Source organism: Psammomys obesus, unplaced genomic scaffold (genome assembly GCF_907164565.1).
Source record: "Psammomys obesus unplaced genomic scaffold, mPsaObe1.curated_primary_1811, whole genome shotgun sequence".
Taxonomy (NCBI): domain Eukaryota; kingdom Metazoa; phylum Chordata; class Mammalia; order Rodentia; family Muridae; genus Psammomys; species Psammomys obesus.
In genome coordinates this window covers 2,887,793-2,895,975 of record NW_026585580.1, presented here as the reverse complement: position 1 = coordinate 2,895,975, position 8,183 = coordinate 2,887,793, and the positions used below count along the sequence as shown (strand labels likewise).

Here is an 8,183-nt window from a genome sequence, read left to right as displayed (position 1 = left end):
CAATTGCCTACATTCTCACCTGCCACTATTGCCGGTGTGACAGGTGTGTGTGGCCGATAAAAGGCCTGCCACCACCTCCAGCTCTCACTCTGTACCTGTGCTTCCCGCCTCTGTTCCTCCCCCCACCTCTCTCTCCCCTTCTGTCCTTCTCTCTGCCCTCATGGCTCTGCCCCTTGTCTGCCTGACTGTCTACATGTCCACTTGTCTGCCTCTACACCTTTTCCAGGCCCTCATTCCTCTCCCTTCCCCCCAGTAAAGCTCCTTATACCAGGTCTGTTGCATGGCATAATTCCTCAGGGGCGTACCTTGGCATGGGCCCTCGATGGTATCCCCACCACTGCCACTTCATTCTATCATAACAGCCCCCCTCCAAGAATCCTTAATTATAATGCCATCCTACAATTAGAGTAGGTACATCAATGAGAGAAAAAGTCCCCTAAGACCCTCTATGTTTAGCTTTTCTTTTACCTGAAGGATCATCCAGATCTTGCTAAATACTACAGGAGGGACCCACAGATTCTAGCTAAGAGACTTATAGGTGTGTCTAATCAAGGTTTATTTTAAAAGTGATTAATTTCTGCTCAAACTTCACCTAATTTACAGACTAATCAAAACTAATAAACTGGTTGCAACTGACCCTCTGAGTGGTCAATAATCACATTTGGAAGGCTAAACTGACATGGACAAAGGAATTAATGGGGAAAATATTTTCTCCCTTGTCATCCAAGGTCAACTAAGTCTCAGGAAATTGTGGGGCATCTCTGAATGCCCCATAACTGTGGAAAGTCACTTGTTCTCTTGCTCCAGGAGGCCATGGAGATGCTACTGACCTAACCCTAGCTAGTTTCCAGACCACAAAGGGAAGGATAAACAAAGAGGAAGAACTCCTCCACACTTCCAAATAGGGTAATGGCTAAGCAAGGCCTCTGACTTAGCCTCACATAGATGGATTAACTGGCCAAAGAGAAGCTAGAGGAGCCAGAGGTCCCTCCCAAACCCAAATATGCCCCAAGGACCAGATTATCAACTGGCCTTGACAAAAGAAAAAAAAGTTATTGATTTTGGCAACCTGCATGGTCTGAAAGACCCAGAAGGAAAGTAGAACCATGATTTAAATGACCAGATAAACGTTTCTTTGAAGTCCACAGACATTATTCTTAACTGTATGAGATGCTATTTGAACAGCTATTTCCGGCTAATGATTCTCTTCCCTGTAATGCTGTTTCAGAGAGCACCTCTCCTAGCTGTAATAGGATGTCCTGTGTGTTGGGCTTCAAATCCGGGACAAGTGGCTGACATGCCCTTTTTAACCAGGTCCTCCCAGCATCCCTCAGTCCCTACCTGTTACAGGGTGTGGCTAGCATACTCTGCCCTCTACCCTAAACTCTCCAGCCCAGGGGCAGGAGCTTTCCCTCCCCAACAGGATCTTCACTATATAATCCAGACATTTTGGTTCCCCCTCTCTTTCTGTTTTCTCTCTCTAGGCCCCCCCTTTTCTGTCATCTCCCCCACGTGGTAGCTACTCCTAGCCCCATTCCTTGGGACCAGTGAACCCACCAAGAGTGGCTTCCAGTGAAATTACACTTGCAAACTCTAATTTTAGCTTGAATTGGCTCATTTCATCCAGAGAAAGAATATCTATTACTGTGTAATTACCTATTACTATTACCTAATCACTCACACCCCCTGGTTAAAGGAGGCTCCAAGAAACTGTGTGGTCAGACTTACATGTGCTGATGTAGTGACTTCAACAGATGGAAGCTAGATTTCATTCAGGTTTGGCCCATATTGCCCTCTACCAGACATTACAGCTGGTACATGGGGCCCCTGCCAACAGACCTTCCATAGGATTCTAATAGAAGCGTTTCTGGTACACAGTCCAGCCAGCTATAAAATTATGTCTCACCTTATTAAACAAAACTTATGTTAACCATGATTTCGAGGAACTTTCCTCATTAACCTCGCCTCATAAATGTTCCCATGAGGTTACAGCAAAGGAAACCCAGTGGCCAGCTTCTCAACTTAAATTGATGGATAAATGGCTCCTTGAACTCTTGAACAAGACAAATGGCATCCTCCCTGGTGTACATCTAATGGCAGACATCAATCAATCTTGTTGATGCCTATGACAAAGCCTGCTCAGGATTCTTTGGTTTTCTTGCCCATTCTCTTTCCCTAATTATAGCTGGAACAAAATTGCCTCAGCTATTTTCTAACTATGTTCCCAGTAGGAATTACAGGACTGCTAACCGTCTCACTTTTAATATGTTACAAGTGCTACCCATTCTTATGGCAAGCCTCAACGATTCATAGCATCACCAAATGGCTTTCCTACACTCTGGATCATTGCCATCGGTTAAGTTTTATCTTGGTCCCATAGGTAGACTCTCCTTTGCAACACTCTGACTGCTGCCCCTTCATTGCCAACCCTCTGACAGCTCAAAGTAACTAAGAACATTCATCAACCCCCAAGCCCCCTAACAGCTTCTAGGGTGACCTCTGAAAAGGAAAAAGTGATAGACTAAGAGTTACCCTCCCTAAGAGTTTCCTGCTGGAGAACTACACTTCCCAGCTTCCCTTGTGGACTAAAAAAGTAATTTCCTGATCATTTCCACCCCTATAAGGAACAGCTTTCCTTCAAGGCATATTGGCAATCCACACAGGTGGATGGAGGTACAAATGATTTTCAGAAGTGTTCTTACTAAATATTATGTCAAAATAAATCAATAGCTCTCTGATCCCTCATGGGATTTCTACTTCACAATAGTATTAAACTTTTTTCTAACTTGACTAAAGTAAAACATGACACACATATCCTTTATCCTGTAGGACTGTGTTCTTCTTGGAACCAGTAGCACTTTTGATTAGTTGTAACCTGTAGCATCAAGTTTGTCAGTTCTTTGCTGCTATTATTTGACTTTAAGAAAATTTCAATACATCTGAGTGTGATGATGAACACCTTTGATCCCAGCACTCATGAGTAGAGTGGGTTTCAGTGAAGCCAGCCTGGTCTACATAGAGAATTCCAGGACAGCCAACATTAAATAGAGAGACCATGCCTCAAAATAAATACATACATACATATATACATACATAAATACATAAAACAAAAAGGAGAAAAATGTCGCAATAAAAAGGTTACATATAGATGAAGGTAAAAATAATAAAAATCTAGACATTTTGAAAATTTAGTAAGTGGTTGAGTCTTTTATTTTAATTCCTAAAACTCCCCTTGTATTTATTTTTAGTTTAAACTAGACATGATTTGAATCAATTTTTAAGCCTCTTTTGTTTTAGATTCTTAGATGTTTTCCACATCCACATCATTTTCTAGTTTCCATTGTGTTGTTTCCTGTTATGAAATTATTCAATGTTGTTTTTTTTTTTAATTGTTGTCTTTCACAGAATGACAGGCAGCACTTGGGGTTATTTCACAATGCAGTTCCTTCCTGTGCAGACATTCACACAGGCACCCACACAGAAGCACACTGGCACTGCATAAGAGACTACAGTTCCCAAGTCTTGGAATTCTTGCGACTATCCTTTCCCTGGTCACTGGGAGCATCTCTTCCCCTTCAATTACCCTACACCCTGTCCTTTATAAGGGGCCTGCATCTCTTTCTTACAGAGGCCCAGGTGTCAGCCACAGCTTCAGGAGGTCCTGCATTACAGTGGCCAGCTTCTGCAGGCATGCATAGAGAAATGAAGGGAAGAGCCAGATGTGCCCCTCAGCTAGCAGCCAGTCTGTCCAGCACAACAGGACTAATCCTTATGCGTTACATCCTGTTTGTAACCGGACTGGCCCAACTACTGGGTCATATCTGTTGTGAAAACTTGCCCAAAAGAGTGTCTGTTGGAGGAGAGGGGCGGGACAGTACTGCAGAATAGTGAAATAGGAAACTAGATTCTCAAAAGCATAAGAATGTGAACTATCAAAATGGCATGCCCACTCAGTTAAGTTAGAAGTTGGAGGTTTTAGCCACATTTTGCTCTACAAGATTCCAACTTGTTTTGGAGACGAAAATCTTTACTTCAGTAAAGCATTAAGTGGGAGAGTCATGATCAAACGCTGCTGACAAGAGGTTGGGGTTATCCTGTTCACTGTAATGAAGTTCTGAATGATTTCATGCATAGCTTGGGTAATCATGGAATAAGTGACTGGAGGAGGGGGTTCAGACACCCAAATATGCAAGATAGGTCCTTTGTTATACATATTATGTATTAGAGTATATTATCCTACCCTGGTTCAGAAAGAATTATTTTTTAATAATACTTGTGGGTTTCTTTCTTGTGTACAATTTATTATGGAAGGGGTAGAAATGTATTCTGGTTCATTAATAGCATATCATTTATTTTCTCAGTAATGGGACCAAAAAGATTCTCACCATTATTTTTCTTTTGAGATAGAGTGTCATGTGTCCCAAACTAGCCTCAAGCTCACCACTTAACCAACCATGACTTTGATTTCTGGGTCTTCCTGCTTTGAGTGCTGGATGAGATTCCAGGCATATGCCAGCATGCCCAACTTCTGCTCCAAATTTAGAATGTCAACACTGGCAGGTTAATATTAAAAAGCATATATTAATATGCTTTTTATATTATATATATATTATAAATATATATATTATATATATTTTATATATATTTATATATATATTATGCTTTTTATATTATACTTATAGCTATATAAGATTATCAGTAATATCTTAAAAGCTTGTATTCTGGCTATACACAGGTGGCTTTTGTTTTAGCAAAATTATAATGACTATGTCAAAGTGAGCTAAGACCATTTACTCTAAAGTGCTCCGTGCCCCCAAATAATTCTGAGCCATATGGCAGAAATTTGATACAGATGGCTAAACATGCATGTTAATTATTAATAGTAAAAACCAACACAGAGAGTTAGGCGTGACACATTGACCCCTTGGAACTATAAAAACGTGTGTGAAATCCTATCAAAATACCATCTTAGAATACTCAAAAGCAAGTAAGACAATAGCAAAGGTAAACGCAAGGAGAGAGACTCGCATGGAATGTGCTGACCAGACACTGAGGCTGACACTTCCCACACCTTAGTTGATCTAACCTGAGAACATTCAGATAGTACACCTTTGAGGGCTGTGGCCATGTTTAACTACTTTTTCTTTTTCCAAGCCAGCATACCACTTGGTTCGCATATTCCTAATGGAAAGGTTAACTTGCTCAGTGTTACGATTCTCTTGCACAATTTTTGACAGTCTCATCTCTTGAATCATCATCTGCCTCCGGCTTTACTCACAGCTGCCTCTGGAAGACTGGTTTAGCTCTTCAACTCACCTTTCAAAATATCTCCAACACAGGTCACTCATTCTGTTTGCACCTAATGAGTCATTTTCCTCTTCCCAGTCGACAGAACAGGGTATCAAAGCCTCGTTTATCTTTCTGGGTGGATACAGCATCATTAAGCTTAAATATGCCCTTTGCCAACAACCTTGAGGGTTGGGTTTAGTTATTAACTTGCTGAGCCTCCACCCAGCTAACTATTCTAGGAAATAATTTGGTGAGTCAGGTGTTTTTATATTCATATTTCAGCAACCAGTAATCTACCCTGGGTGCTGCAGCTGAAGGCTGAACATCCTGGAAAATCTGTCTTCAGGTTTCCAGTACTTCAAAAGCCGAGCCCTCCCTCCCCCTCCAAAAAATATATTGTTTGCCTGGGCACCATTGTTTCTGTGTTTCTCTTTTGTGCGGCCTTGCCCTGGTTGTTATAAAAGGTCACGTTTGCGGGCCTCGATCTTGATGAAGCTGGGAAGGCTTGACATCAAGCACAAAGCCGCCTTCTGACTTTGAGAGTATTGAGGAGGGAAAGCCAAAGTGACAGTTGGGAATGAAACAGGCCTGAAAAATGAGCTGCTCCTCTGCTCCTGGTAGAGAAGCTGTGAACACTGCGACCGTGTGCCTCTCTGTCTAAAAGGCTTGACTCACTGGCTTGTTTTCTTCCTGGCAGCTGGTGGTGCGCGCATGCCAAGTGACAGACTTTCCATCACTCTGCTCCCACCAAATGTGCATACAGAGAGGAACCTGGAAGAGGAGGGAGAGCGGGGGAGGGGGGAGAAACAGAAGGGGATACCTCCCCCTTTTTCACAGGAGTTATCCTAACAGGGCTCCTCTGCTTGAGAGGTAAGGACTCTACTAATTTATAAAAACAGAAACACGGCTAAATTGCCCAAAGGTCAGGACATAAGGAAATTTATTTTAGGAAAAAAAGAAAAAGTCCTCCTAAAATCAAACAATAGTTAATTTTCTATTGAATTCTTTTAGCATGGTGAGTGTTAAGCCAAAGACAACTTGTGTGGTTTTGTGCGTGGTGATGCTCACAACATTTTTATAATGTTGCCAATATTTCATCATTTTCTAGCCGAGCTTTTAGACTGTGATTTTCCCAGAGCTGAAGAACTGAACCAAAACTTAGATGGAGTCATTTGTTCTGAGGAATGATTAAATGATGTTGCACGAAGAGACAAAGCTGCTGATAAGTATGTTATATTGCATACATGGTAAGTCTTTAAGATTTATTTATGTATGTGGGCATTTGCCTTCATGTGTGTAGGAACCAAACCCAGGTCCTCTCCAAGAGCAACAAATGCTCTTAAGCCCAGAGCCAGCTCTCCAGCCCCTTATAGTATTTCTTTTTTAAGAAAATTAGTACTATTAGCATATACCCTGCACAGCAAACTTATAGACTGGTTTGGTTTGTGCATATAGAAAACAACATGCAGATGTCAATACTTCTTTTAACACAACTGTGTACCATTATTGAAACAAAAAATTACAAAAATTTCAAAAGCAACATTTCAAAACAGCGATAAATAAAAATTTCATCAAAACATAGCTAAAATTCATAATCTAAGCAGTATCAAGTTTCAGTGGCAAAGCAGTGAGTGATGTTGCTGAAAGCCAGAAGGAGGAAAAATAATTATTTTCAGGTTGGACAAAGATGGTTTGGAGGGCTCTCACTGCACACACACACACACACACACACACACACACACACACACATCACACACCCAGATATGCATTTTCTATATATAAGAATGTATTCATTAAAACACAGATTTTTATCTGTGTAGAACTTTTGGCCATAATTCCTATTTTGATTGTGCTCTTTATAAACATATGCTCTATGTCCGAACTAACAGATATATTCAGACATAAGAACAATTATGGTAGCATGGGAAAATAAAAAAATGATTAGGGATATGTTGGTAAAGCAATCAATTATCTTATCTATATCGTGATATAAAAACAAACAAAAAAAACACTTCTAAATTCATTTGACAAAGTTGGTACAAATCTGATACCAATTGATGATAAATACAAGGAAAAGAAGGGAGATGACATGGGGATGGTGAGGAGGAGAGTAAAAGCAGGACATATGGGTGTAATTGACATATAAAAGTCATGTACATATTAAGGGTATACAATATGATATTTTAACATATAATACAATGATTACAGCTAAGTTAATAAAAATGTCCAGCATTTCACATAGCAAATTTTGTATGTGATGAAAACGCTGAAGATGTAATCTCAGAAAGGCTTAAGCATATTAATTATTAATACCTGAAGTAACTATGGAACATTAGAACTCCAGGACTTATTCAGGAAAAGTAAAATGGAGAGATACGGTAACAGGACACCAGTAAAGTTTCCTGTCTATATACTTTGGTCTTGTTAAAAGTGTTTATAGAATCACGGGAGAACAACAGAAATGAGTGGGAAAACACTTTTAAATGGGCAGCAAAATCATTACTGTTAATTCTTTTCTTTCTTTCCTTTTTCTTTCCTCTTTCCTTCCTTCCTTCCTTCCTTCCTTCCTTCCTTCCTTCCTTCCTTCCTTCCTTCCTTCCTCTCTCTCTCTCTTTCTTTCTTTCTTTCTTTCTTTCCTTTTCTCTCTCTCTCTCTCTCTCTCTCCTTCCCTCCCTCCCTCCCTCTCTTTCTCTCTCTCTTTTTTTTTTCCTTTTTAAATACAAGGTCTCTATATAGCCCTGACTGGTCTGAAACCCACTATGTAGACCAGGATGGCCCTGAACACACAAAGATCTGCCTGCCTCTGACTTCCAAGTGCTGGGGTTAAAGGTGAATGCTATAATGCAAACACACACACACACACACACACACACACACACACACACACACACACA

At 40.5% G+C, this 8,183-nt stretch overlaps 1 protein-coding gene across 1 annotated transcript in view; it reads left to right on the top strand.

Annotated features, from left to right (window-relative positions):
- The first annotated feature begins 6,420 nt into the window (after positions 1 to 6,420).
- Fam135a (family with sequence similarity 135 member A) overlaps positions 6,421 to 8,183 on the top strand; it is a 90,054-nt gene continuing 88,291 nt past the window's right edge. Inside the window, exon 1 of the mRNA XM_055606119.1 lies at positions 6,421 to 6,536. The gene's annotated coding sequence lies outside the window, so the exon portion shown is untranslated. The remainder of the gene's footprint in view (positions 6,537 to 8,183) is intronic.